Below are 25,925 nucleotides of genomic sequence, written 5' to 3'. Positions count from 1 at the left end.
AGCGTGGATTTTTTATGGGGTGGGATGGGATAGATTGTGGTCATTACCTAACCTGAAGGGTGTAGCTTAAAGAAGATTCTTACTGATCTTCTTGCTCCTGTCTTTACCACCTCCTCTGCCAGTTCTATTTTATTTATTTATTTTTTCAACTTTGGCAAACATTTTGGTATCATTTATGCTTAATTAAATGAAACCTACTCATGTTGTGAGCTGGAGACACAGAGGCCAAATAACAGCAGACTCTCTTGCCAGCCTTTGCTCAACCCTGTTAAGCAGCTCTGGCCCCAGCTCTCAGGCCAGAAAAGGCATCTTTGACAGTGTTAATGGTTTTGACCTCTTGAGTTCTAGCATTTCACTAAGAAGTCCCTACAGTAAGAAGGCAGGGACTGGAAAGCTGGTGCCTAATGCTAAACTTTGACCCCAGAACAGAAAAAGAGAAAGGGTAGAGTAATTCTGCTGAGGCAGGATGATCTGCACACTGCAGAGTGGAGATAAAAAGCAAGAAGAATTCATCATTTCCCTACTGACTAAGAATTATTTGCAGTTCTGTGGCCTGTGGAATGAGAGGGCACAGACCTGGGGCCTGGAGGACAGACGGCAGAACTGCGGGGATTCAGCCTGGCAGCCTGTGAAGATGTGAGTAATGTGGAGCTTTTATTGGCCTGCTGCTAGCAGGTGGTTAACTAGCTGTCTTGGGTCACAATAGGCCTCTTTGGGGATCCCTGGAAATAGTTTTCCTCACCTCCAAAAGTATAACAAAGCCCGCCAGGAAATTTTCTGTATTAATCTTATCAGGAAGTCCTGGGAGTGAACTTCACCAGTTTGCCCAAGCGCTAGAGGGAATATTTATATGTTCTCTCCTACCAGCTTGAGTTAACATCACCTAAAGGCCTTTCCCTTTGTTTATATTCTAGGGAAATCATTCCATCATGGAATAAATTATAAAGTATTTCCAATAACTCTTCAGTATTTTTTCAGACTGGAGGAGGTAGAGTGTGGGAGAAAGATTGAGAAAGACAAGGCTGACTAGAATGATAGAGAAAAATTTTTTAATATTTATTCTTTTTTTAAGTTTATTTATATATTTATTTTGAGTCGAGAGAGAGAATGAATGAATGAGTGGGGGAGGGGTAGAAAGAGAGGGAGAGAGAGAGAGAATCCCAAGCAGGCTCTATGCTGTCAGTGCAGAGCCTGATGCGGGGCTTGATCTCATGAACTGTGAGACCATGACCTGAGCTGAAGTCAGGAGTCAGACACTTAATGAACTGAGCCATTGAAGCATCCTGATAGAAATAACTTCAGTCAAGAGCTTTAAGGTATTTCTTTATGAAATCTTTTATTGTTGTTACCAAGAGAAAAGAGCTAACTGGCTAGCAGGTAGAGCTGGGCCTCAGGAATACATTTCTTTCCAGGGTTGTTTATGTCCAACCCTTCAGACACTAACAAGTATAGTATGTAAGGCCTTTCACCAGTGGTTCAGCTCAGATCAGGCCTGAACCCAACCCAACCCAGGCCTGGTAATATCCAAAGCCCCATTTCCATTAGCAGGTGAAGTCTGCTTGTCTGCTCATTTCTGGTGTTCCTGGGGCCATATCTCACCCAGCGGTCTACCCACTGAGGCCTTTACTCTCAACGCCACTGGGAATGCCCAGGCCAGATGATGATGATACCACCTGGTTTTGAATGTTTCCTCTGAGTTATAGCACTATGTTAAGTATGGTGTAAAATCTGTTAGCATTTAATTTTTGCAACGGCTTTGTGAGGTATTAATCTGGTCTTACAGTTGAGGCTTAGAGAGGTTAAGTGACTTTCCCACAGTCACATGGTAAGATGAAGTGCTGGGTCCTGAAAGCATGTGTAGCTGGTTCCCAAATCTATGCCTTTAAATACCGTGATATATTGCTGGGTGTTTTTCTTGATTTCTTAACTTTATTCTACTTCCTATTAGGGTCTGATCTCTGGCCCTGAACCCAAGACCATTTGGTTAGAGCCCTGCCTAACTTTTGCCACCTCCTTTCCCCAGAAGAGGATACCACCAGGGGCCAAGCATTCTTTCAAACTAGACTGACCTCCATAGAATCATGATTTGTTCACATGACTGATGAGGAGAAATGATTATATCAGCCCAGAAGCATCTGATGCCACCCTTCACCCACTAGATTAAAACTCTTGGGTAATAATGCTGGCCCAGATCAGACCCAAGTTTTTTAGACATTGTGAAAACTGTGGGCCAACTTGAGGAAGCCAACACTATAGTCAGATGGACTCCCAGCCTTGCCCTCCTAATGTACTTTCTCCCTAACCCTTTGCATACTTCACTGTAAAGCTCACATAGGTTAGAGTAGACTTTAAGCTTTGATAATTCAGAAACTCAATTTATCATCTCAGTTAAGGCAAGTCAGTTTTGGAAAAACTGGCTCATTCTAACAATCTCAGAAAAAAAATTATGAATGATAATGTCAGTTTATTCATTTAAAAAGTTTTGCCTTTTTTCCTTGTCATCTCTTCTTGTTCCAGGGCACCCCATCTCAATATTAAAATTCAAAGCCAGACCAGTCATCAGAAGGCGCTTGACAAACCCAGAATTATAACAAAGGAAATTGAATTGCTTTAAATGATATTTCATTCAAACCCATTTCTGACTTCTTCTTTTTTTTTAATGTTTATTTATTTATTTTTAGAGAGAGAGAGAGAGTGAGAGAGCGAGCGCAAGTGGGGGAGGTGCACAGAGACAGAATCTGAAGTAGGCTCCAGGCTCTGAGCTGTCAGCACAGAGCTGGATGGGGGCTTGAACCTGTGAACCGTGAGATCATGACCTGAGCCAAAGTCACATGCTCTACGAACTGAACCACCCAGGTGTCCCTATTTCTGACTTCTTATTCTTTTCCATGAGCAGAATCCTCCTCCCTGCCAGCAAATCTGAAGACCTGGGTTCAAGTCCAGGCTCTGCTATTTATTTTCACTGTGGTCCTTGACAAGGCATTTAACCTCTTCATGCTCCTGTTTCATTGTCAGTAAAATGGGAGTAATAATATCTTCTAAAATTCACAATGTTTAAATGGAGGTTATAGATAAGAATGCTCTGCATATATTATTTTGTCTTATGTTAGGCTGTCAAGTTGATTTTTAAATTTGAAACCTTGTGAAGCCATTTCCTTGCAAGTCACCTATATGATCATTCATCCTAAGCTGCCACTTTTCTAGGGAAGGGTGTGGTTGCTTCACAAACTTAAAAGTACAAAAAGTACAAAAAGTCCTGGGTGGGCCTGGGTTTCTGCATTTCTAACACATACTCAAGTGATACAGATGCTGCTGGCTATACTTCAAGGCAAAGTTAGATGTCTGGTGCAGGTTTCTATGCAGTTACTTTGTGTGTTCATTGCAGGTGACTGTTCAACACTGTTGAACTTCCATGTTCTTTCTTTTCCTTTGCTTTTCCTGGCTTTACTCTCTTTTAATTCTTTTCCTACATTTCTGACTACTCCTCCTCTGTCTCTTCCATGGATTCCCCTTGATTTATCCTTTAATGTTGGTGTTTTCTTGGGTTCCATTATTTGCCTTGTGATCAGTTTGTTCTCTGTGGATGATCTCAAGAGTTGACTCCTATGTGAACTCTCCCTATCTTACATAGGCAGACTAAATGGATCCTTATCCTACACTCCCATTACGTTTTGTAAGATTTACCTTAGCATATGATGGTTTTATTTTACTGCATTATTATGCAATTATTTTTGTATGGTCTACCCTTACTTTTTGAGAGCAGAGTGCTCCTTTCCATTGTTGCATCCCTTGTGCCTAGCATAGTGCTCAGATTCTATAAATGTTTGACTAATAAACAAAGGCAAACCTAGACTTTGGGGCAGACGTCAGAAACAGCCATCTGAGCAGGCCAGATGGCAAATGTTAGTATTTGGACACCCTGTGGAAACACAAAGCAAACTTAAATTCTGTTGTGTATGTGTATATGTGTATAAATTACCTTTCTGGATAGTCTCAAGATACCAATAGCATCTGGGGAAGACACCTGAGCCGTGTTTCCTCTGTAAATTATTTCTGGGCTCCTTTTTCAGACTTAAGCAATAGGCTGTCAAAATTGTCAAAAAGAGGAAGCATGTTTCTTATGGGCAAGATTATTTATCATGTTTTTCTATTGTAATAAACAAAGCGAGCTCCTTCAGAAAAGGAAGGCTGTAGTATTGCCAAAATTGTGGTTTCCAAGAAAAGTTTCACCACATTTGGCCTCAAAGAGGACTCAGAAGATCAGGTAAATGACTGCTAGCAGGTGAGATATCCTCAGCTCAGAGCTCACGTGGATTGGATTCAATCCAATCCAACAAAAAAAATTCAGTAGATGTTTTTTTGTGTATCAGGCTTGTACTAGGTTAGAGATAGAAAGATAAAAAAGACATGGCCCCTGTCTTCAGGGAGCTCATAGTCCAGTTGAGGCATTAGACATTGAAATAAATAAAGACAACTCGATGTGATGATTATTTAATAAATATATACAAAGTACCATGGATTGGAGAGGACAGACTAGTTGGAAATATAGAAGAAAATAATATTTTGAGAAGGTTCTTCATCCCAAAATGCATATTATCTCTTGAACACCCATCAAAATTCAAAGTGCAATTATTACCCATCCCTGTTCATGTACACAAATAAGATTAAAGTTAATGTTTTTAGTGCATATGATGTGTCCACCATGCCTCAAGAAAGTTTTATTGCAGGGTTCTATATATAAATAAGATTTAAAGGAATGGAAAATGACAAGGTCATTAGAGGTGCAAGCAACGTGTGATGGAGTTATAGAGGGAACAGAAATAAAATATTACTGAGGGACACAGAAGCCCTTACAGGACATCCTGTACTTGGATGTTTCAGTTGGCACCTCCCTGTAGTGACTGTGGGCTCTTCACCTGTGTTTGTATGGGATTCTGGATCTCCTTGTTAAATTTTATAGAACCAAGGGTCTTAGGGGAGATGGCACAATGGGTATGTCATTAAGTTTTCCTGGGAGTCTAGAATTGAGAGCAACTGAATGGTAGCTTTGTTGCTGGGCAGACATAAAGGTGCAGCCATGTTTGGATTCTGAGAGCAGATGAGTAAAGCTCAGTAGGAGAGAGGAGGGGGAAAAGAGGAAGGGAAAAGAAGATGGAGGGGGCAAGAGAGAGAAAAAGAGAGAGAAATGGAGGGGGAGTGTAGGAGGAGGAGGAGGAGAAAAAGAGAGAAGAGGCAGAGGAGGAGGAAGAGGAGGAGCAGAAGGAAAGGGAAGAAAAGAGAGGGAAAAGAAGGGTAGGAAGGTAGAGGGAAAGGAAGGGTAGAAGAGACAAAATAAACAGACACACTGGTGAGTAGGGATGGGTGTGTTGTTGAGGAGTCTTTGGTTACAAGTTCCTGAATTCCAGTTGAGCTTGTTAAACGGAAAATAAGCCTTTATTATGAGGAGACAGGCTGCAGGGCAGATATGTAGCTGCATCTCAGGGGGAGACTGGACCCAGAAACTGGAAAGCTGTCAGGACCTGGCCATTTCTCACCACATTTTGGCTCTACCCTCTTCTGTTTGCAGACTGGCTTTCTCTGCTAATTGGTCTACCTTACAAGATGGCCATCCCATAACTTCGAGTTTTATATCTTCCTTGGTCAAGACAGCAGGCCAGACTGAACTCGAATCTAACTTTTAGTCTTACTTCCAAATTCAGATTGCCCCAGAGGATACCAAGTATCTCTTCCTGGTCCAGTACCTGTGGCCTTGGAATGGGAGCAGGTTATGGGGCTTGTATATGGCTGTTGGGGACCCACTCCTATGTGAAGAGGTTAATAGAAAGGTCAGCCCTAACCAAGAAGCCACCTTCAAAGTTTTATGCTATAACAAGAGGACAACATATCAGGGAGAGAGCTGACTTTCCAGCTTCCATTAGCATTTCCTTTGTGAAAGCCTTTCCTTTCTTCTTGAAAGATCCAGATTCCTTATATAAATCCCACTTGTTAGCTTGAGTAGGTTTCTATTTCTTGCAACAGAAGGGCCTTAACTAAAATTTTACGAGACAAAGAAGAGCTGAAAGAGGGCACTCTAAATTCAGGCAACAGCATTAAGAAAAGCACGAGTGTGAGAAAGTTCATGGTTAATTGAGAAGAGTTCTCCAAATGAACATTGCAGCATAGGTTGTCTGAAGTGATGGTGTGGAAAATGAGGCTGGAACGGTGCTTTGGAAACTGGTCATATCAACCTTACAAATTCCCCTCTTGGTAATTTGGAGTAGGCAGTGGAAGCTTGGTCAGTTTTTGGATTGCAGTTGTGATGGTATCTGACGAGTGTCCCGCAATACTATCTTAAAGAGTGATAAGCACCTGTTGGTGCCATATGGTTGGTCGTGGTTAGACTGTAACTTCAAAGTTACATGATGGATAAAATTCTACTTTTAACTCAAGTGGGAGTGTACCCTTAACACATCACAGAAGTCGCAGCTGCTGACCCTTTCCCAAAATGTACTGGGTAACTGTAATAGATGCTATTAGTGCCCCACCCAGACTCTCTTCACCTGCTGGCACATTCATCCTTCAGTTGCTGAAGGTGCTATAGCCAAGGCTGTACATCTGTGGCCTTCTTGGGAGTCATCTCATTTGGAGACGCATGGTACTTTCCACGCTTGACCCTCATGGCCAATGACTGAATGATTTAAGGGGAGTGCAACAGGCTGGCCTCTTTGCCTCAAAGTGGGACAATTCTGCTGTATAATGTATCCTCTGGAGTCTCGTGGATTAGGCCGAGCTGGGTGTTACCTGAGACCACATCCTTGCTCAGCATCTTGCCTTTCACTCTCCCACTTCCCTTGCTAGCTTTGCAGGTTTCTCCTGAAGAGCCTGCCCTCAACAGATCACAGGCACCCAAGTCCCTTTTTCAAGGCTGTGCTCCAAGGGAATCTTCTCTAAAACAGTGCATTTATTTTAATATACATCCAAAGTTACATGGATTGCTGTGTTTCCACTTCTGTGAGCATAGTGGACAAGAATTTGGATTCTGGGGTAAGACCCACCTGCATTCAAATCTTCACCCTGACACCTAATAACTTCTGGTCTTGGCAGATTGGTCAGTCTCAGTATCCTAATTTGCAAGACCTAAATGGGATAATAATCATCCTCAGGGTTGATGTGAAGATTAGATGAGATAATACATGTGAAGTGCTCAGCCCAGAACTCACACAAAGTAAAGAGCTCATTAGCTACTGTTATTATTGCTTCTGATTATCTCCTTTGACAGAGATACTGCACGTAGTTACACAGGTTGTACACTGCACCAGGGTCCATATCTAAGTGGTAGATTTATGTATTTATTATGAAAGGTTTTTTTTTACATCCTAATTCTTACTTGTAAGTCTCAGGCAGACTGGCCTGAGGTAGAGTTCAGATTTCTTATTTGGTTCCCCTCTATCAATTTGAAATCGTAGCTCCCAGCTTAGTCTTGACTATGTGGTTGCCCATGAACAGGCTGGCATAGCCCTTCTCTCTTCACATGTTTTGGAGCTCCATGACAACCAATGGCTGAGTTTTCATTAACCACACTGGTCAGTGACAGCTGCTTCTACTTAGACTGACATCATCAGATGCCCTGTTAGCTGACCTGTGCCGTGACAGCCTAAGGACAGTGATGCCCGAGCTACAGAGGAAGGTGTGGAGGTACCTAACAGGGAGGATGAGTGAGAAGGAAGCAAGGGTGGGCAGCTGGCAAGAGTAGGTCTAAATGTCTAGCACACTGTTGTTTATTCACACTTGAGGTGGAAAAACAGCAGGCAACGACACTGTCACAGTTAGCGCGAGATGACCCGAAATACCTGATGATTTTCCTGCAGAGACATTTTCACAGAAAGAAGCTCTTGGAGGTGGAAAATTCTGCTTCCACCTCCCACCGTTTCCCCAAGGTGCTAACCAGGCAGATACGTTCTCAGCACTCTGGCCAATTGCTTGTCAAGTCAGTTCAGAGAATGAGAGCAGTCCTCTCTCCTGGTTCACAGAAGTGATAGTGGCTGAGTCGATGCCTTATTTTCAGCCAAAATGTGTCATTCTCCGGGAATAGCTTCCCACCTTGTCACTGGATTTAGTCCTGGATGCCGGGCACTGGCATGAGGGGCTGAATCGCCCCATTTGATGGAAACTGTGGGATGGGGAGAGACCGTTGAGAGGCATTCTGACTACATTTCTATGGCACAAGCTGGCACAAGCCAGGAAGGGAGGAAACCAAACTGTAAAGAGAATGTTGACAGATCTAGCTGGTGAGTACTTTATGGGTGGGAAAACATGCCTTATTTTAAGTGAAACCTGATATGAAGAGTACTGTAGAGTGTTCCTGTATCTAAAGCACACAGAGAAGCCTTTCCCTTCTGATGGAGCCAGTCCTCTCATACTCTAGCACATTGGTGAGCTGTTCTCTTCCCATGTCCCTTTTGGGCCAGTCCCTACTGGCCAGCCAGCCTTTTCACAGAACCTTCAGTAAACCAGTGAAATGAACAAATCCCTGCAAAACCACAGCTCAGAGACTTCAGATCTTGACTCGCAAATTTGTATGTGGCTGAGGTCCTGTCTCAGATGACATATGAGAACTGTTGCTTCTGAAGGGACAGAATCATGCTGAGCTAAGCATTTCCAGATACCCGGTCAGAGAACCCAGTGAATTCTAGTTGTATCAGACATTTAGTCCTATAATCTTGGATAACCACCTCACACTTGGTGAATCCCACTATTCAGGGGAAAGCGGCTGGGTTTTCCAAGTGGGATAGGAAAAAATCTTCTTCTTTGTTCCCTTATGTGGGTGTGTCTTCCTCCTCATGGCTCCTGTGGGACAGAACATGCAGCTTATCTGTCAGCATCATCAAAGTTGGAGGCAAGGCATCTGGAACATACCTACAGTGCCCAAGACAGGAAGCCCCTTGGTTCCAGGGTGGTCGGGACGCCTTGTCCCTCAGCCTGGATCACTTCCCATAACTCCGATTTGCACAGCCTCTTGAAAGAAGAAAGCTTATTTTGGCCTTTGGATATATGCTGTGTGACATATGACTCCTTCTAAGTGGCTGCCACATTGAGTGAAAACAGAACTATAATTGAGAGGTGGCTGGGGAATGCCTAGAGAGCCCCTTCTTCCTCATGTCTGCTCGCCAACGTGCAAAGTGCAGGAGGGCAACGATTACACAAATGGAGCTGGGATTTGGAAGGCATTTTCCCTCCCTTCATATATAAGTCTTTTTATATCAAAGGTTAGGGCAAGTAGGCTGTCCCTGGGGACAAAAGCCCAGGTTCTGCTGGGGAGAGGGGAAAAGAGTCAAACCTACTTGGAATAAGTTCACTGGGATAGAACTGTATTCTACTTTGAGCCAAAACCCCGTGAAATCTCATGGGCCATGAAGTCCAATTAAAACAGAGCTGGGCACAGTAAGAGGCTAACAGGCATGCATAATTGTGAGAACCAGGATTTTAGTGGGGAAAGAAAAAAAAAAGCCAAGGAGAAGCCAAGGCCAATTATCAGAACTGCTAATTTTTACCAACCTAATCATTAATGAATACCATGTTTCTGAAAAGAATGTTAAGAGAATAATTGTATTTCAAGGGCTTGAAAACTGCTAAACTCTGAAGTTGTACAATTTGTGCAAATTAATATGATAAAAAGAGACAATTAAGGTTTATAATTAACAGATAAATACAAATGATCTGGTGAAGACAATCTAAGTTTCTGCTCTGTCTTATGAAGCAGTGTAATTGATTTTTATAAATGCTAATTTACAGTACATGCTCTGTTAACCATTAACACAGGGAAAGGAACATGGAGTAAATGGAAGTCAAGGAGGGATGTGAGCCAAGGAACTAACAGACTAGATCTAGCCAAGGAGAAGAAACAGAAAAATATGCCAAATGTTGGAATGTGACTTTGAAAGGGGAAAGACACCATCCAACAACCATCTTCCCCACCCCCACCCAGGGGGAAAAAAAAATCCCCCAATTGTCTATGCAACTTCAATGAAGTTTTTCTCTATTTCTATACCTTTCAAAACTGACTGGCTGGATTTTCCTGAAGTTCTGAGGCCATGAGTTGAAAAGGTCTGTCTCCAAGTATAGGCCATATGTTGTGTAAATAAAATGCACCTTGGTGACGAGATGTTTCCCAGGCAAGGGCAGCTGAATGTCCACAGGGAGGCCTGTGTCACTTCTGATGAGGAGCAGACTGACATTGGCAATCAGCTGCCGAGGACAGAGAACACCCTTGGTGATTCACATGTGATTTGCACCCCGAATGTCACAAGGACCCACATTCCAGACTGCAGACAGCATGGGGTCGAGCGGCCTCTCACACGGTCAGGGTGAGCTCCAGGGTCAGCAAGGGCAGGGACGTACACTGGCAAACAAGGCTCCTGAGCCAGTCCAAGGAGGCCAGACAGCTCACAACCTATATTTCCTTTTCCTGATGGGGAAGAAGAGGGATTGCTCTGTCTGTCCCTGTCAGATTCTATGTCTCCTGAGGACAGGACTTGTGTACATTTGTATTTTTGGTGCCTGCTGGAGTGTTCTTTCTATGATTGGAACTTGAATACGATTAGCTTTTGATAATGACAAGAGAGGCCTGGTAATTCATATTCTTTATAAAAGAAATCCCGAAAACATGACTTTTTATTTTGACTGGGTGAGATCCTAGAGATTTTTACCTGATTCTGATTAACACTCTGCTTTTGAGTTTTCAAGTTGAAATCAGCCAGAGAAAAAAAGGAACTGGACAAAGAGAATATCAAAGGACGTCTGGAGAGGAGCGTCATTGTTCTAAGGCTTAGCCTGGTAAAGTCAGGAATTGACTTTTCAGTTACCGTTTCTCCTAGCCATGCTCCATTAACCTGTTCCTGATGAGCGAGGAGACTCTCCAAGCATTTCCTAATGTAACCTGCTGGTGAACGTGACATCTTCCTCCATGCTTCTGAAATTCCTAATCCTCAGTACCAATTGTGCTTTCATAGCTCATTTTTTGGTTCCCCTTCTTTGTTGCATTTTGATAAATCGCATATGACTTTTGAATTTTACATGTATCAAACAAAAGAAAGGGCAAAACCTAGATTCTAGAAGCTAAAACAGAATGTACTTTTATCATTCTAGTCTGACTTCATATTAAGTAGGAAGTAAACACATGCTATAGACCAAGACTGTCCAGGAGAAATACAACGTGAGCCACACATGCAATTTAAAATTTTCTAGTAGCCACACTGAAAGAGAAACAGGTGAAAGGACTATTAATAATATATTTTACTTAATGAGATATATTCAAAATATAATTTCAACACATGGCCAATATAAAATTATTAATGAGATAGTATATATATATTTATTATAAGTCTTCAAAATCTGGTGTATGTATTATACTTCTAGTCTATCTTGGTACTAGCAACTTTTCAAGAAATCATGCCAAATGTGGTTGATGGCTAATATCTTGTACAAAGCAGAGAGAGAGAGGGAGAGAGAGAGGGAGAAATTGAGAAAGGAATCTTAAATATATCTTCCAGGGTTTTATTGATTCTTATTCCAATCATAAATTATACAAGGGTTATGGTGGAGATGAACTTGTAGCTAAGTCATTACATATAATATAAAACCTAAATGGTACTTTAGATAAGGCTGAACAAGTATATCTCATCAATAATAATTTCATTGGATCTACTACTACTAAGCTCAAAAGAGACTAGGTGAGCAGATCCTAAGAAAATTGTATGTTCATCTTGAGTCATCATCCACAGGCTAGATTCAGAATATATAACCCTGTTGATGGAGTGGAGGTCACAGCTATACTTTTCTACTTTCATAAAGTCTTTTGGGCCAATTGGCTTAGCTGGATATGGTACAACATGGCTTCAGTCCATATATATGCCAGGTTCATAAGGGGCAGTACTTCTTTTCAAGAGATCTAGGCTGCCTTGTTGTTTACCCCCAGCATGTGTCTTACGGCAGCCACAAGGAGGCGTCCTGAATGTCTTGGGGCCTGGGCACCCCACCTGCTATACTTGGAGGAGTAATTTAGAGCCACGATGGAAGACCATGCCTCTGTAGAAAGAATGAGAATGCCCTTATGGACAGATACAAAACAAACTTCAAGCAAATTAAATGAAAAGAGCAGGTGCAGAACAGTGTGTATAATGTTAGCAAATGTGTAAAAAGGAAAAAAAATGTGCATTTGTATATGCACAGACGGTCTCTGAAATGACAGAAAACAGGCAATGTTTATTGCCTTCAAGGAAGGGAGGAGGGGGCTGGGAGACAAGGGGAGGGGGAAGAATTTTCCCTTTTATTCTTGGTTCCTTTAGAATTTTGTGCCATGTGATCTATTCTATTTAATGTATATTACATTTAATATATATATGTATTTCCTTTCAAATTTTGTTCCATGTGAATATACATAAAGAGTAATAATGTGGAAACATTTAAAATAGCCAAATTTGAAACAAACCGAACCGTAATAAAAGCCATGTCCTAGTGAAGGTGAATATGTCCTGTCTCGGGGGTGAAAGTGGAGTGTATAGCTAAATGATCAGCGACATCCAAGAGCAAAGGAGGAAGCTACTGATACTGAGGAGCAGTACTCCCTGAATATTCTTTTAAAAAGTAGACTGACAATTACAATTCAGCAATCGCTTCCCGAGTGCCTCGTTTGTGCAAGTCACTGGGCAAGCCAACGTGTCTGTACTGTCCCCACCTCACGGAACTCAATTGAATGGTTGCATCTGGAGGGGAAGAGGTGCGACTTTTGTGACAAAGCTAAAACCAAAAGAGATGTCCAGGTAGCTTTATAGTTTCTGAGACAAGAAGTAGCTTTAATCTCCGAGTTTAGAGAAGCCATTTTCAGGAGTGCTTTTCTCTGATAGAGATGCAAAGAAGCATCTCCCTGGTAAAATATGTGACAAGGAAAAGACGTAATGTCAACACAGCAGTATCAGCATTACACATCAGACCTGGTGATAACATAAATGCTTTTGCAAAAGAAGTGGGTGTGGGTGTTGCCATGCACCTCACGGAGCTGTCCTCTCTTGTAAAGCATACAATAGAGCCAACACTCTGAGTCTCAGCTCCTGGGGACAATATCACTTCTTTGGAAATCCAGGAGAATATCTTCTTTCAACAAAGATGTGCTGTAGCTTCCACGTGCTGGACACCGAGAGAAGCACAGAAGACACATATAGATAAGCCTAGCAAGGGCCCTGCCCGCAAGGAGCGGGTTGTGCACCCAGGAGTTTAAACGTGTTCCAGAAAGCAACGGAAGTGTAGAAGAGAGGGGAACGGGGAGACTTCAGGAAGTAGTGAGGAGCAGGGGGTTGAATAAGTAGAATTTTTTCCTGGGAAGGGAGCAAGGAAGAGTTACCTTAGGCAGAGTGTCGTGTAAAAAAGGGCAGAGACATGAAGTGCCAGACCTATTTGAGGAAAGGGGACTCTAGCTCCACCAGAGCATAGGTTGTTAGACAGCAGAGAAAGGTGAGGCTGTGGCAGGCTAGGGGGTCTTGTGAGGGGTCACAATGCTGCTGAAGAGTTTGGACTTTTCTAAGTAGTGGAGAGAACGGAGGATGTAAAAGGCAGGAGGGCAACCGCACAATGTGCAAGTGTGCAGAGGCCTGTGGTGGCCCCAGGGCACCAGACAGAGCCCCCAGGAGGCTGTGCCAGCAGCCAGAGGAACGTGAGAAGGGAGAAGATCCAACAGATTTTAGAGTGGGGGCTTTGGAGGCTGATGACCAACTGATTGAATAGAAGGGTCGAGGGAAATGATGAGCCAAGTTTCGGCTGACTTTAGAAAAATCCACAAATCAAATTACACGTTCTTTTTTTTTTTTTTTCTTTCAGACACAGAATGAATTAATAATGGCCTTGAAAATCCATACTGCAAAAGATCTCTACCTTACTTAATTTTGAAGTGTTTTCGGAATCATGTGGCTTGACACTGTATTGGGGATCGCTTGGTCCATAACCTACTTTGAAAGAAATTACATGCCTTGTTTAAATGTCCACCCGAATCCCCAGCCTGAGACTCTCACAAATGTTAGTTACTTCAAATGTCATCATTAAAAGGTAAATACAGAGAGGTGATAGGTTGGAATGGTCACAGCCCGAGGCTAGGTGTTTCTAAGTTTGTTTGGTCTGGATCAGACCTGTGCCAGTGATGGAAGGAAGGCACGTATTTCTGTAAAGCATCCTATGTTCTCTGAAGTGTCACGTGATGGACAATGTCAGGAAATTTTGGATAAGAAAGTTCAAAAGTTGGGCATGTAAAGCTCTGGATAGAAAGCCTAAGAAATTGTCCTTCGTGAGAAATAGGAGAGATTTAATTTGGTTCCACAAAATCTCTGTGCCTGAGACTAATGCTGTGACCTAAAAACCTTATCAATTTTACCACTGGATTAAATCACACCTTTTTGGAGTCCGTGCTGGAGGGAGGGTGAGTGAAGGTTCACACACCTTATCAAAGCCTCTCCACAATGGATAGTTCTGTAGATCTACTGGAAGCCTTTAAGTTTTGCAACCAACTATTTTATATTTAAAAGTTGTTAGATTATTTCAGGCAGCATGGACTGCTTTTCACTTAATTGCTGTCCCTCTGGGGATCTATGCCAAGGTACCGCTCTCTACTAGCCACACAGAGAATGACCCAATTGTGTTTTTAGTTTCCTCTAAATACAATCTATTGATTTTCTTTCTCCCACTGTAAGCAGGGTGGTCTTGGTTATTCCAAAGCAATTAGGTGGAGTATTTGGTTGGACTCTTCTTCAACCTTGAAGGATTCTATTTACTCTCCTCCATTATAGCCTTAAAGCTTTAGTCCCTTATAGCCAAGAGTTGCTTTTCTGCACCAATAAGCAAAAGCATTACAATATTAATAACCCTCGGCCACGGGTTTAGCTTCCTCACCTTCTTCCCATGCTTGGATGATTTCCTCTGCATTTGAAGCAATCAATAGTGGCCTGAAATTCATTCAGACTCTCACACACTCCATGAGGTTTCCAAAATAAGCCAGTGGCAAGCATTTAATTAGTTCATTTTGTTTCTGCCAGGGAAGAGATGCAGGCTTGAGACTCCAAGAGCTGGTAGACAATATAGCTGTTACTGAAATCTTCATGCCTTGGCAGTAAATAGGATGGGATTCAGAGACTAATGATTCTGCCTCTTCCCACCTTCTCTGTGGCTTTTGACATGTTTCTTTGCCGAGCTGAACCCATGTCTTCCTTTGCGTAAAGAGAGTAAGGTGCCACCAGTTCTTGAGGGTAGTTTCTTCCGGCAGTAGAGTCTGTTGTAAGTACCGGTCACCATGCTGGTGCTGAGGATAAAAGATGCATAAGACACCGTCAAATGGGGAAAAGGGGAGACAGGCATTAAGACAAGTTTTTCCCCCTGCTGGGGATGGGCTCTGCTAGAAATGAGTGGAGGGTGCAGTGGGGGTGTCTGCAGAGCCGTCTCTGGGACCACTCTAGGCCGAAGACACAAGAGCTGCAGAGGCTTTTGCTTTTCCAGTGGTCTTTGTAGCAGGGGAAGATTTATTTTCTCCCCAGGCCCAGGCAGCAATATTTATTTCCACACCCCACATAGCCTCTGAAAAAAGGAAGTATCTCTTAGAATGTTTATGTCAGACTTTTGGCTGATAGTCATCAGTGGTTTTAAAGTCACGGCATTTCCCTCAAGACGAGCCAGTAATGAATCTCATGCACACACAGGACAAGGCTGCACTAAGTGCCAGGTGGATGAGACAGCTGACAGTAGATGGCCCAAGAAGGCCTCCAGCTATGGACGGGCAGGGAAGCCCAGCAGGGTATTTACAGGCTGATGGTGAGAAGAGTTCCTGGTTTGTTGTGTTGGTTCATAATGGCTACAGAGCTGCTGCGATCCTGGAGTCAGCCCCCACCATTTGCATGTCTCCTTTGTGGGACTCTAAGCAGGTTTTCTGCTGTGGAAAAGCCTCACACAGGCCATAGGGCTCTGTTCCTGCATCTAGTCCCGCTTCCTCACCTTCTTTTTCATTCATTTAGGCTTCCCCTTGATCCAGAAGAGTGGAGGCAATTACATAAACGCATATAGAATAAAAAGAAACTTAAGGAGTTCTGCTGAAGTGTGTATGCATGCTGATCCTCCAATAATATTCCTGGGAATTTATCTCAAGGATAATAATTGAAATATGCTCAGAAATGTATCTTTATTTTTCATATACTTGTGATTTCCCCTCTGCCTTTTTTATTTTTTTTTTTTTTATTTTTTTATTTTTTTTTAAAATTTTTTTTTTTTTTCAACATTTATTTACTTTTGGGACAGAGAGAGACAGAGCATGAATGGGGGAGGGGCAGAGAGAGAGGGAGACACAGAATCGGAAACAGGCTCCAGGCTCTGAGCCATCAGTGCAGAGCCTGACGCGGGGCTCGAACTCCCGGACCGCGAGATCGTGACCTGGCTGAAGTCGGACGCTCAACCGACTGCGCCACCCAGGCGCCCCCCCTCTGCCTTTTTTAATGTGAAATGTCTTCATTCAGAGAGTGTAAAAAATGTACACGTGCTGTTGAAAGAATAATAGTGAAGCAATCCCTTGTGTATCTGCAACTCAGGTTAAGATAAAGAGCACTGACAGTGTTTTAGAGGCAATCTTTGGGCCCTTCTACAACAATTTCACCCCTTAAAAATATATCCCTAAATAGGGGCACCTGTGTGGCTCAGTTGGTTAAGCATCCGACTTTGGCTCAGGTCATGATCTCACAGTTTGTGAGTTTGAGCCCCGCGTCGGGCTCTGTGCTGACAGCTGGGAGCCTGGAGCCTGTTTCGGATTCTGTGTCTCCCGCTCTCTCTACCCCTCCCTGCTCATGCTCTGTGTCTCTCTGTCTCTCAATAATAAACAAACGTTAAAAAAATTTCTAAAAAAATATATCCCTAAATAATATATAATATTGGTTTGCCTTGTTTGAATTCTGTGATTGACTTCTCATTCTAAGTATCATGTTACTAAGATTTTTAAAATATTGGTGCATATAACTAAATTTCATTTATTTTCTCTGCTCTATAGTATTCCAATATTTGAATAAACCACAATTTATTTACCCAGTCGACTGCTAATAGATATGTGAGTCGTTTTCAGTTTTTGGTCTTCTAAGCCATGTAGCTATTAATGTTCTTATACATTTACAATATTGCACGTGTATGAGAGATTCCCTAGGGCATATACTTAGGCATGAGATTATTGGGCTGTAAGGCACACGGTCAGCTTTACTAGTTGAGAAGAGACGAGGGTGATTGATAAATGCCCCTGAGGGTTTGGGTTGCCCAGAAGATCCCCCTTAACTCAGAGGAAGGAGCTGTGCCCCCACCCAATTTCCCACAAGATCACGGGGTGCCAGCAGCTGTATTGCCAGACAGGTTTCTGAACAGCTGGCATCTAAAATTCTGCTTGCTTGACACCGGTCAAATCCCGTCCCTACCCCTCACCCACCCATTAGCAAGACCATTCTCACGGGGTCCTGCCTCTGGAGCAGAGCCCCCTGGTGCATCCAGCAATGCTCTGGCCCTTCACACTTTGCGGGAGGCTGAACTAATGGTGAACCATCATCCTGTTTTGCTGACCCTCTGCTTTAACTCTTCCCAATGAAACCAGTTCTGTGCCTGCATATAATGACCTTGTGGTGTTTGACTTCACCACCATTCCATACTAGGTAATGTCAAACTGTCTTCCAAAGTGACTCCTCCAATTTCCTTCTCACCTGCAGTGGGTGAGGAATCCTTTTGCTCCCCATCCTCACCAATGCCTGTAATTGGGCATTTTAAATTCAAAGACTTTTACACTTTTGTCAATCTTGTGGCTATAAAATTGTCACTCATTGTGGTTTAATTAATATTTCCTTGATCACTAATGAAATTGAGGATCCTTTCATTTGTTTATTGGTTGTTCAGGTTTTCTCTTGTGAAAGTACCTATTTGAAGCTCTTTTCTGATTTGTTTGCTTTTTAAAAAATTGATTCATAGGAGTTTATTATATATTCTGGTTATGATCGCTGGTTATGATTCCCTTCTCTCTCATATTACGATGTCTTTTCTTCTTTATTATGGAATCTTTTGTAAATGAAGTTCTTAATTTTGATGCAGTCAAATGTATTGAGTTTTTGCTTTATTTTATGGTTTGTGCTTTTGGTCTTATTTACAAACTCCTTTTCTATCCATGGATAATTAAAGAATTCTCCTAAATTTTCACCTAGAAGTTTTATATTTTACCACTTGCTTTTGGGACTTTAATCCTGGCGTTGATATTTGTGTGTGCTAGGAGTCTAATTTTCCATTTTTTCATTAGGAATATTGTCCTAGCACCATTTCCTGAAAAGTCCGTTTTTTTTCTTAATTTACAGGGTGAACTATATCAGACATCAAATATCCATATGTGTATGGGATCATTTTTGGATTCATTATTTCGTTCTATCTTTCCACTTGTCTGTTCCTGCACAAACATTATACTGTTCCAAAGTCTATAGTTTATAAAAAGTCTTAATATCTAGTAGAACAAGTTACCTCACCCTGTCATTTATCAGTAGGATTTGTCTCTTTTGGTTGGGTATTTCCGTATAAATTTTAGAATCAGGGTGTGAAATTCCACAGACAAGTAAAAGGTTGGGATTTTGACTGAGATGACCTCAATTTGGTAAAAACTGACATCTTTAAATTATTGTTTTTAATACATGAACTTGATATATTTCTTCTTTTATATAGTTTTTTTAAAAGTCTTTTCCTAAGATTTATAATTTTCTCCACAAAGATCTTTTTAAAGCATTATTGAGAATGGTATCTCTTTTCTTTTTTTTCTTTTTCTGCCTCTTATTTTTTTTCTTTTTCAATTTTCTATTTAAATTCCAGTTAGTTAACATAAAGTGTGAGAGAATGATGTCTCTTAACATTTTTGTACTTATTTGTTTTTGTTGATATGTAGAATGCATTTGATTTTTGCATGCTGATTCTTATTAATTCTGGTAATTTACCTGTGGAGTTTTTATTTTCTGCATGTGCAGTCATATCATAACTAAGTAATGATTGTTTTATTTCTTCTTTATCTTGCCTTTCTCTGTTGGCAAGACACAGCTCAGTGTTGAATAGAAAAGGAGACAATAGGAACCCTTGTCATGTTCCTGATCTTAGAGGGAATGTTTTCAACATTGCACCATTAATATGTTTTTTGCTGTAGGTTAATCTTTTTTTTTTATTAATTTTTTTTAACGTTTATTTATTTTTGAGACAGAGAGAGACAGAGCATGAGCAGGGGAGGGTCAGAGAGAGAGGGAGACACAGAATCTGAAACGGGCTCCAGGCTCTGAGCTGTCAGCACAGAGCCCGACGCAGGGCTCGAACTCACGGACCATGAGATCATGACCTGAGCCGAAGTCGGCCGCCTAACCCACTGGGCCACCCAGGCGCCCCCTTTTTTTTTTTTATTAATAGAAGGGGAGAAACTTTTCTTTGATTCCAAATTAGTTAAAAATTTAAAACTATGGGGGCGCCTGGGTGGCGCAGTCGGTTAAGCGTCCGACTTCAGCCAGGTCACGATCTCGCGGTCCGTGAGTTCGAGCCCCGCGTCGGGCTCTGGGCTGATGGCTCAGAGCCTGGAGCCTGTTTCCGATTCTGTGTCTCCCTCTCTCTCTGCCCCTCCCCCGTTCATGCTCTGTCTCTCTCTGTCCCAAAAATAAATAAACATTGAAAAAAAATTTTTTAAAAAATTTAAAACTATGAATAGAAGCTATATTTTATTATATACTTTTTTCCCTGCATGAATTCAAGTGATTATATTATTAATTTGTTAATATGATGACTTTCATTATTCACATATTTCTAATGATAAGTCATCTTTCTATTCCTGAGATAAATCCAATCTGATTATGATTAAAAGAAAAATATTTTTTTTTGTTTTAGAGAGAGAGAGTGGGGTAGAGGGGCAGAGCTAGAGAGAGAGAGAGAGAGAGAGAGAGAGAGAGAGAGAGAGAGAGATCTTAAGCAGGCTCCATGCTGAGCATGGGGCACAGCATGATCTCATGCAGGGCTTGATCCCACAACCTTGGGATCATGACCTGAGCCAAATTCAATAGTTGGATGCTCAACCAACTGAGCCACCCAGGAGCCCTTGATTATGATTTTTTAAAAATATGTTGCTTAAATGAGTTCTTTAATGTTTTTAGTATTTTTGCATCTATGACCATGATAAGTCTGGCTTGTAATGTTCCTTTCCTTAATGTTCTTGACAGGTGTTCATATCAAGCACACGTGATTTTTATAAGTGGGTATGGATAATGAGACAAAGGAAAAATGTAAGTAATAAATAAAAGATAAAAATTAGAATTTAGGTTGTAATGCAACATTTATGCCATAAGATCTCTTACATGGCTAGGAATTTGGCTCTAAAATTCCTAGCAATGAATTAAAGTTAATTTCATGATTCACAAAAATCAATGAGTTAAAACAGAACTGGCTATTCAGGAGCAGAACAAGTTTTCCAAGGGGCAGTAAAGGGTGGTGGTTTGGAGACTATTCCTTGGAGCTGGAATGAGTTCTAATCCTGTCTCTAGAACTTACTAGCTATGTCATTTGAATAAGTTGCTTAATTGCTTTGTATTTCAGTTTATTCACCTAACAAAGATAATTATGTTATCTACTCAAAGAAGTGTTTCACAGATTAAATGAATTAATACGTATAAAGTCCTTTGAAAATTAATCAGTTTTGGTAGCACTCAATGAACATTAACATTTTATTATCATTTCTGATACTGAGACCAGAAAGAAAATTTCTCCTTGAATTCCTTTTGAGAGAATACCTTTTAATGAAAACGACAATGACCCTAACAAAATCCTTATAGGATTATTATTATTACTACCACTATTACCTAATCATTTTGAGGAGTTTGATATCCTTCAGGCACACGTTCATAAGTAATGCTTTTCCAGTTGGGTTTCTGATGAGAGCAGTGGGTATGAGGTGCTACTCTATGAGTAGTACCTGGAATACAGCCATATGCTTACATATTTTTTGAAGCTAGAGGAGGATAAATAGGACCACCTTGCTTCCAGGTGGGCCAAGAAGTACTTAAAGACATGGCCAAGTATCTCTCCTTGACTAGTTTTGGGTAGGGAACAGTGCACAGTCAAAAGGGTGGTCAGTATTCCATTGGCTGCACTAATTTTAATTTGGGAAAAATTAAATCAACTACTGCAAACTATCACTTTGGCAATAAGTTGGTTATTTAAAAATGTCACTATATAGGTACCTAAATGAGTTAACTTATGTACTAGATAATTGACTATACTGAATTCCAGTCAAATAATCACAACTAATGATTACATGGAGTTTACTATGTGCTGTATTGTTCTAAGTACTTCACATAATCTAACATTTTTTAGACTTCACAACAATCACGTGAAGCAGGTACTGGTACCATCATCATCTTACGGATGAGTCACATGACCAGTAAGTGGCAGAGGTGGGATTCAAACCCAGGTACATTGGCTCCTGAATCCAAATGTAAGTGAGATGCCTACCCAAAATGATAACTTTGTTTTAGAATAATTGACTTGTAGATAGACTTCCTTTTTTTTTTTTTAATGTTTTATTTATTTATTTATTTATTTATTTATTTTTAAAAATTTTTTTTTCAACGTTTATTTAGTTTTGGGACAGAGAGAGACAGAGCATGAACGGGGGAGGGGCAGAGAGAGAGGGAGACACAGAATCGGAAACAGGCTCCAGGCTCTGAGCCATCAGCCCAGAGCCCGACGCGGGGCTCGAACTCCCGGACCGCGAGATCGTGACCTGGCTGAAGTCGGACGCTTAACCGACTGCGCCACCCAGGCGCCCCAATGTTTTATTTATTTTTGAGAAAGAGAGAGCATGAGCAGGAGAGGGGCAGAGAGAGGGAGGGAGACACAGAACCTAAAACAGGCTCCAAGCTCTGATCCATCAGCACAGAGCCCGATGTGAGGCTCGAACTCAGGACCAGTGAGATCATGAAGTTGGACGCTAACCAACTGACCCACTCAGGTGCCCTGATAGACTTTTTATGGCAGTCATTTTATAGCAGACCACTATATTCTAAATGATGAAAGGATAGGATCTGTGTGTGAGAGTGTTTTTCTTTCTCTGTACCATGACAAGGCACATATCCAGCCCAGGCAAGAATGGTATACATGTATATATACATATACATAAGTAGAAAGCAAAATAAAAACAAGTAGAAAATAGTAAAAACATCTTTTATACAATTTCCACCTGATCAGTTATAGATCCTAGCTCTGACAGTGGATTAAGGAAAAGGTTCTCGTTAAGCATCAATAATGAGGGTCAATAGTATATTGACCTTGTGATGTCCATTACAGTCAATGCTCATCTACTGAAATGTAAAGAAGAGATCTAAAAAGAGCACACACAATCTTGTGTAATTCTGAAGATATTTCTTTACAAGTTAATACAGAGTTTGTCAATGATCAGTAGTGGAATAACTATGCCTATGGGCCACCACTCCTGAATAAAATATTGGCTCACTGGACCTAAACTTGCAATTCATCAAGAAGGAAACAGGCATGCTGCTATCTGTGGAGTCCTTTTCTGTGGTCACAACCTGCAGCTCTCTTTAGCTGGGTCCTTTCAGCAGACAAGTTCTCTGTGACATTGGCTTTTAGATATTGCAGAAGTATCACATGTAGCTGCAGCTAACAGGAAGTGATAGTTGTGTGATTGAGTGTGAGCAGAAACTGGAGAGCAGTAGAAAGCCTGGTGGCATTCCTTGCTTCTCTGCATTTTTTGGCAGCTAGGATTAGGTTAGTTCTGCTGCAAAGTGGGATCCTTCCAGTGGTCATTGCCCATGTGACTTTTCAGGGTTTCAGCAGTGATGCTCAAGGAAATGGCCTCCTCCTTGATCTAGAGACATTGTGCCTAGAGGACACCACCACTTTGGGTGACTGCTTTTGGGAACTGCCATTGCTAACACTCTAATTCTATAATATGGGAATAGTATAGTTGCCCTTTTAAAAGCTGTGATAGAGTTCACAATGGATTTAGCTGGGTGGTAGAATATTTGTGGAGCTAATAAAGATGTGCAAACAGGGACCTGAGCGTACCCTTTCAAGCAGTTCTTTAATAATTGTAGGGGCAGGAAGTCTCCTCAGGTGCTTTATTTGGTCAGATTTCTTCATAGAAATCAGTTGTTCAATACAAGGAGCATGACCTAGATCCAGAAGAAAGCAGCCTGGAATCTACAAAGTTTATCAAGCTCAGCAGTTGAGCAAAACCCAGATTTCTAAGACCTCATTCATCAAAGTCACTGCTGTGATGACAATTTCCCAGAATCTGCCTTCATTTCCACATCTAATGGTTAAACTCTGATTTTATCACATAGGTTAATCATAAAGTATTTTTAATTAAAAAAAATTTTTTTAAATGTTTATTTATTTTGAGACAGGAGGGGTGGGGTCAGAGCGAGAGGGAGACACAGAATCCGAAGCAGGCTCCAGGCTTTGAGCTGTTAGCCCAGAGCCCAACACAGGGCTCGAACTCATGAACCTCAAGATCATGACCTGAGCCAAAGTCAGACGCTTAACTGACTGAGCCACCCAGGCGTCCCAATCATAAAGTATTTTTTAATCTGATGCTTTCATAATGTTTAAAATTTTAAAACTCCCAGATAATTCCTCTGATTAGCATGATGTAAGTTTTAGTTTCATATTATTTTGGTTTTCCGGTCAAGCAGTCTCTAGCTCTTTTTAGTTATTCTGCAATGGGCACTGGAAGTGAAAGTCCTATGTGGTTGAGACCCAGTGTGAATGAGGCAGGTTTTAAGTGATTAGCAACCAATTGGGAGGAAGGGAGCAAAGAAATGTATTTCTCCAGGCATTGAGGCAAAGTTCTGAAAAGTCATAGGATGGCATCAGACCACCAGTAGAAATTAAAAGTCCCTCAACTCACTTGTCATCCCCAGACTTCTGAAAAACCCAGAAAAAACATGAGTGCAGGCCTGACTTCAGGTTGGATATACTTAGACTTAAAACTTAGGCTCTTAGGGGCGCCTGGGTGGCGCAGTCGGTTAAGCGTCCTACTTCAGCCAGGTCACGATCTCGCGGTCCGTGAGTTCGAGCCCCGCGTCAGGCTCTGGGCTGATGGCTCAGAGCCTGGAGCCTGGAGCCTGTTTCCGATTCTGTGTCTCCCTCTCTCTCTGCCCCTCCCCCATTCATGCTCTGTCTCTCTCTGTCCCAAAAATAAATAAACGTTGAAAAAAAAAAAAAAAAAAACTTAGGCTCTTAGCTAAAACTTAGCCAAAAATTGGCTCTTTCTCCCTGTCCTAAGCTAACTCTAAGGATTATAATAAGTAAGCGAGACCTGACTCTAATACAATACTTGGTTCTAACCTTTGGGAAAGACATACAGTAAAATTTTTCTTTATTTTTTTTCTATAAGCTATTGCTTAGTACTACAATTCTATTCATAATGAATTTTAATGAGTCTCTAAAGGAACATCCTCACACCACAGGAAATTAACCCATTCATTACTAAATGATTCCTAGCAGAATCTCATTGCATTCACCGCAAATTCCGATCTACAGAGTCTTAGAAACAACCAACTCTGCCATGAAAAATACAGAACAATTTGAGATTTAAACAACATAACAAAAAGATTATATGGGGAGCAAAACAATGAGAACTTGGGAGGTAGGTAAGGTGAGTGGGGGAAAGATGTCAAGACATATCATGTCCAGCTTCCAAAGGAATTAATGAGGACTAGAAAGAAGAGGTTCCAGCCACTTGAGCAGCAGAGCTCAGAAGTAGCCTAGGGGTAAAAAGAAAGAGAATCTCACTCATTTTGAATATTACAGAAGTGTTATTGTTTTCTTCCCATATGTCATATCAGGAGGTTCACGGTTTGAGTTGGTATTTTCCAAATGTCTCTGTTGTAAATTTACTATTTTTTCCACTTGTAATTAATAAGTATTATGTACGGAGCCATATTTCAAGGCTATATATATCTTGTTCCTCTTTTCTCCTCCAACTGTCCTTCACCTTTTAAGCTGCTATTGTAGGGGTTTTGGTGTCTTAACAGGGAGGTTTTTTACAAAGATATTAGAACCCATTTTTAAAAAACCAACACATTCAATTCCTTACCTTTGCCACACTGCTGTGTTTCTAGAAGAAGACTCTTTACTCTTTAAGGGGTAAACACCAGGGACCTTAGGAAGCCCAAAGGAAAGCAACTAAAGACATAGACTATCTCACCTGTTAAACTTTTTCCTCAGCTGACCTGGCTTGTCCCATACCTTGCAAGTCAAGCTCATCCAGTCCAAGGTGGGGCACAAGCCAATTCCTGGAATTAGGGAACGCTTCAGATTATCTGGGTCAGGTCACTGGTACCAGGGTGGGACTTGGTGCTGAGTAATTTATACAGGGAGTCAAGAATTTCCCTGAAGAGTATGGTGTCTCACAGCAGTGGGTTTGGCTAGCCTGAGGGTCTCATTCTTCAGTCAAAACAGAACCAAGGGGAAAAACACTTTCTGAAACTGGGTGTGAGTGATGGTACAATGACCCCCAATGGAATCCTATAAAAGGATCTAACAAGAGATGTGAGGCAGAAAGTTACCTTGTCACTAAAGCCAATTTCTGAAGTTTGACTGACTTGTCCTTCAGGAATCATCTATTCCATAACATCTTTTTTCCCTTGAAGAAGCCAGATGGTGGATCTGAGACAGCCTACCTCAGCCACTATCTTGTAACTGGGAAGTGTCCCAGAGATGATATTGACCTGTGATCTGGATTGAAACAGGCCTTCCTGATTTCCTGTGTGGACCAGTGTTGCAGCTGGCTAAAAGAGGCATGAATGATGACATTTTTGGGGCACCTGGGTGGCGCAGTCGGTTAAGCGTCCGACTTCAGCCAGGTCACGATC

The 25,925-nt window shown here is 41.5% G+C and overlaps 1 long non-coding RNA gene across 1 annotated transcript in view; it reads left to right on the top strand.

The window, feature by feature from the left end:
- Positions 1-555: 555 nt before the first annotated feature.
- Positions 556-25,925, top strand: part of LOC124508895 (uncharacterized) — an 85,992-nt gene continuing 60,622 nt past the window's right edge. Inside the window, exon 1 of the long non-coding RNA XR_006961330.1 lies at positions 556-636. This is a non-coding gene — a long non-coding RNA (uncharacterized LOC124508895). The remainder of the gene's footprint in view (positions 637-25,925) is intronic.

The sequence above is a fragment of the Lynx rufus genome, unplaced genomic scaffold (genome assembly GCF_022079265.1).
Source record: "Lynx rufus isolate CCGP_SWC_20201006 ecotype Redwood Valley unplaced genomic scaffold, mLynRuf1.p SCAF_13, whole genome shotgun sequence".
Taxonomy (NCBI): Eukaryota; Metazoa; Chordata; class Mammalia; order Carnivora; family Felidae; genus Lynx; species Lynx rufus.
This window is presented reverse-complemented; position numbering and strand designations above follow the sequence as displayed.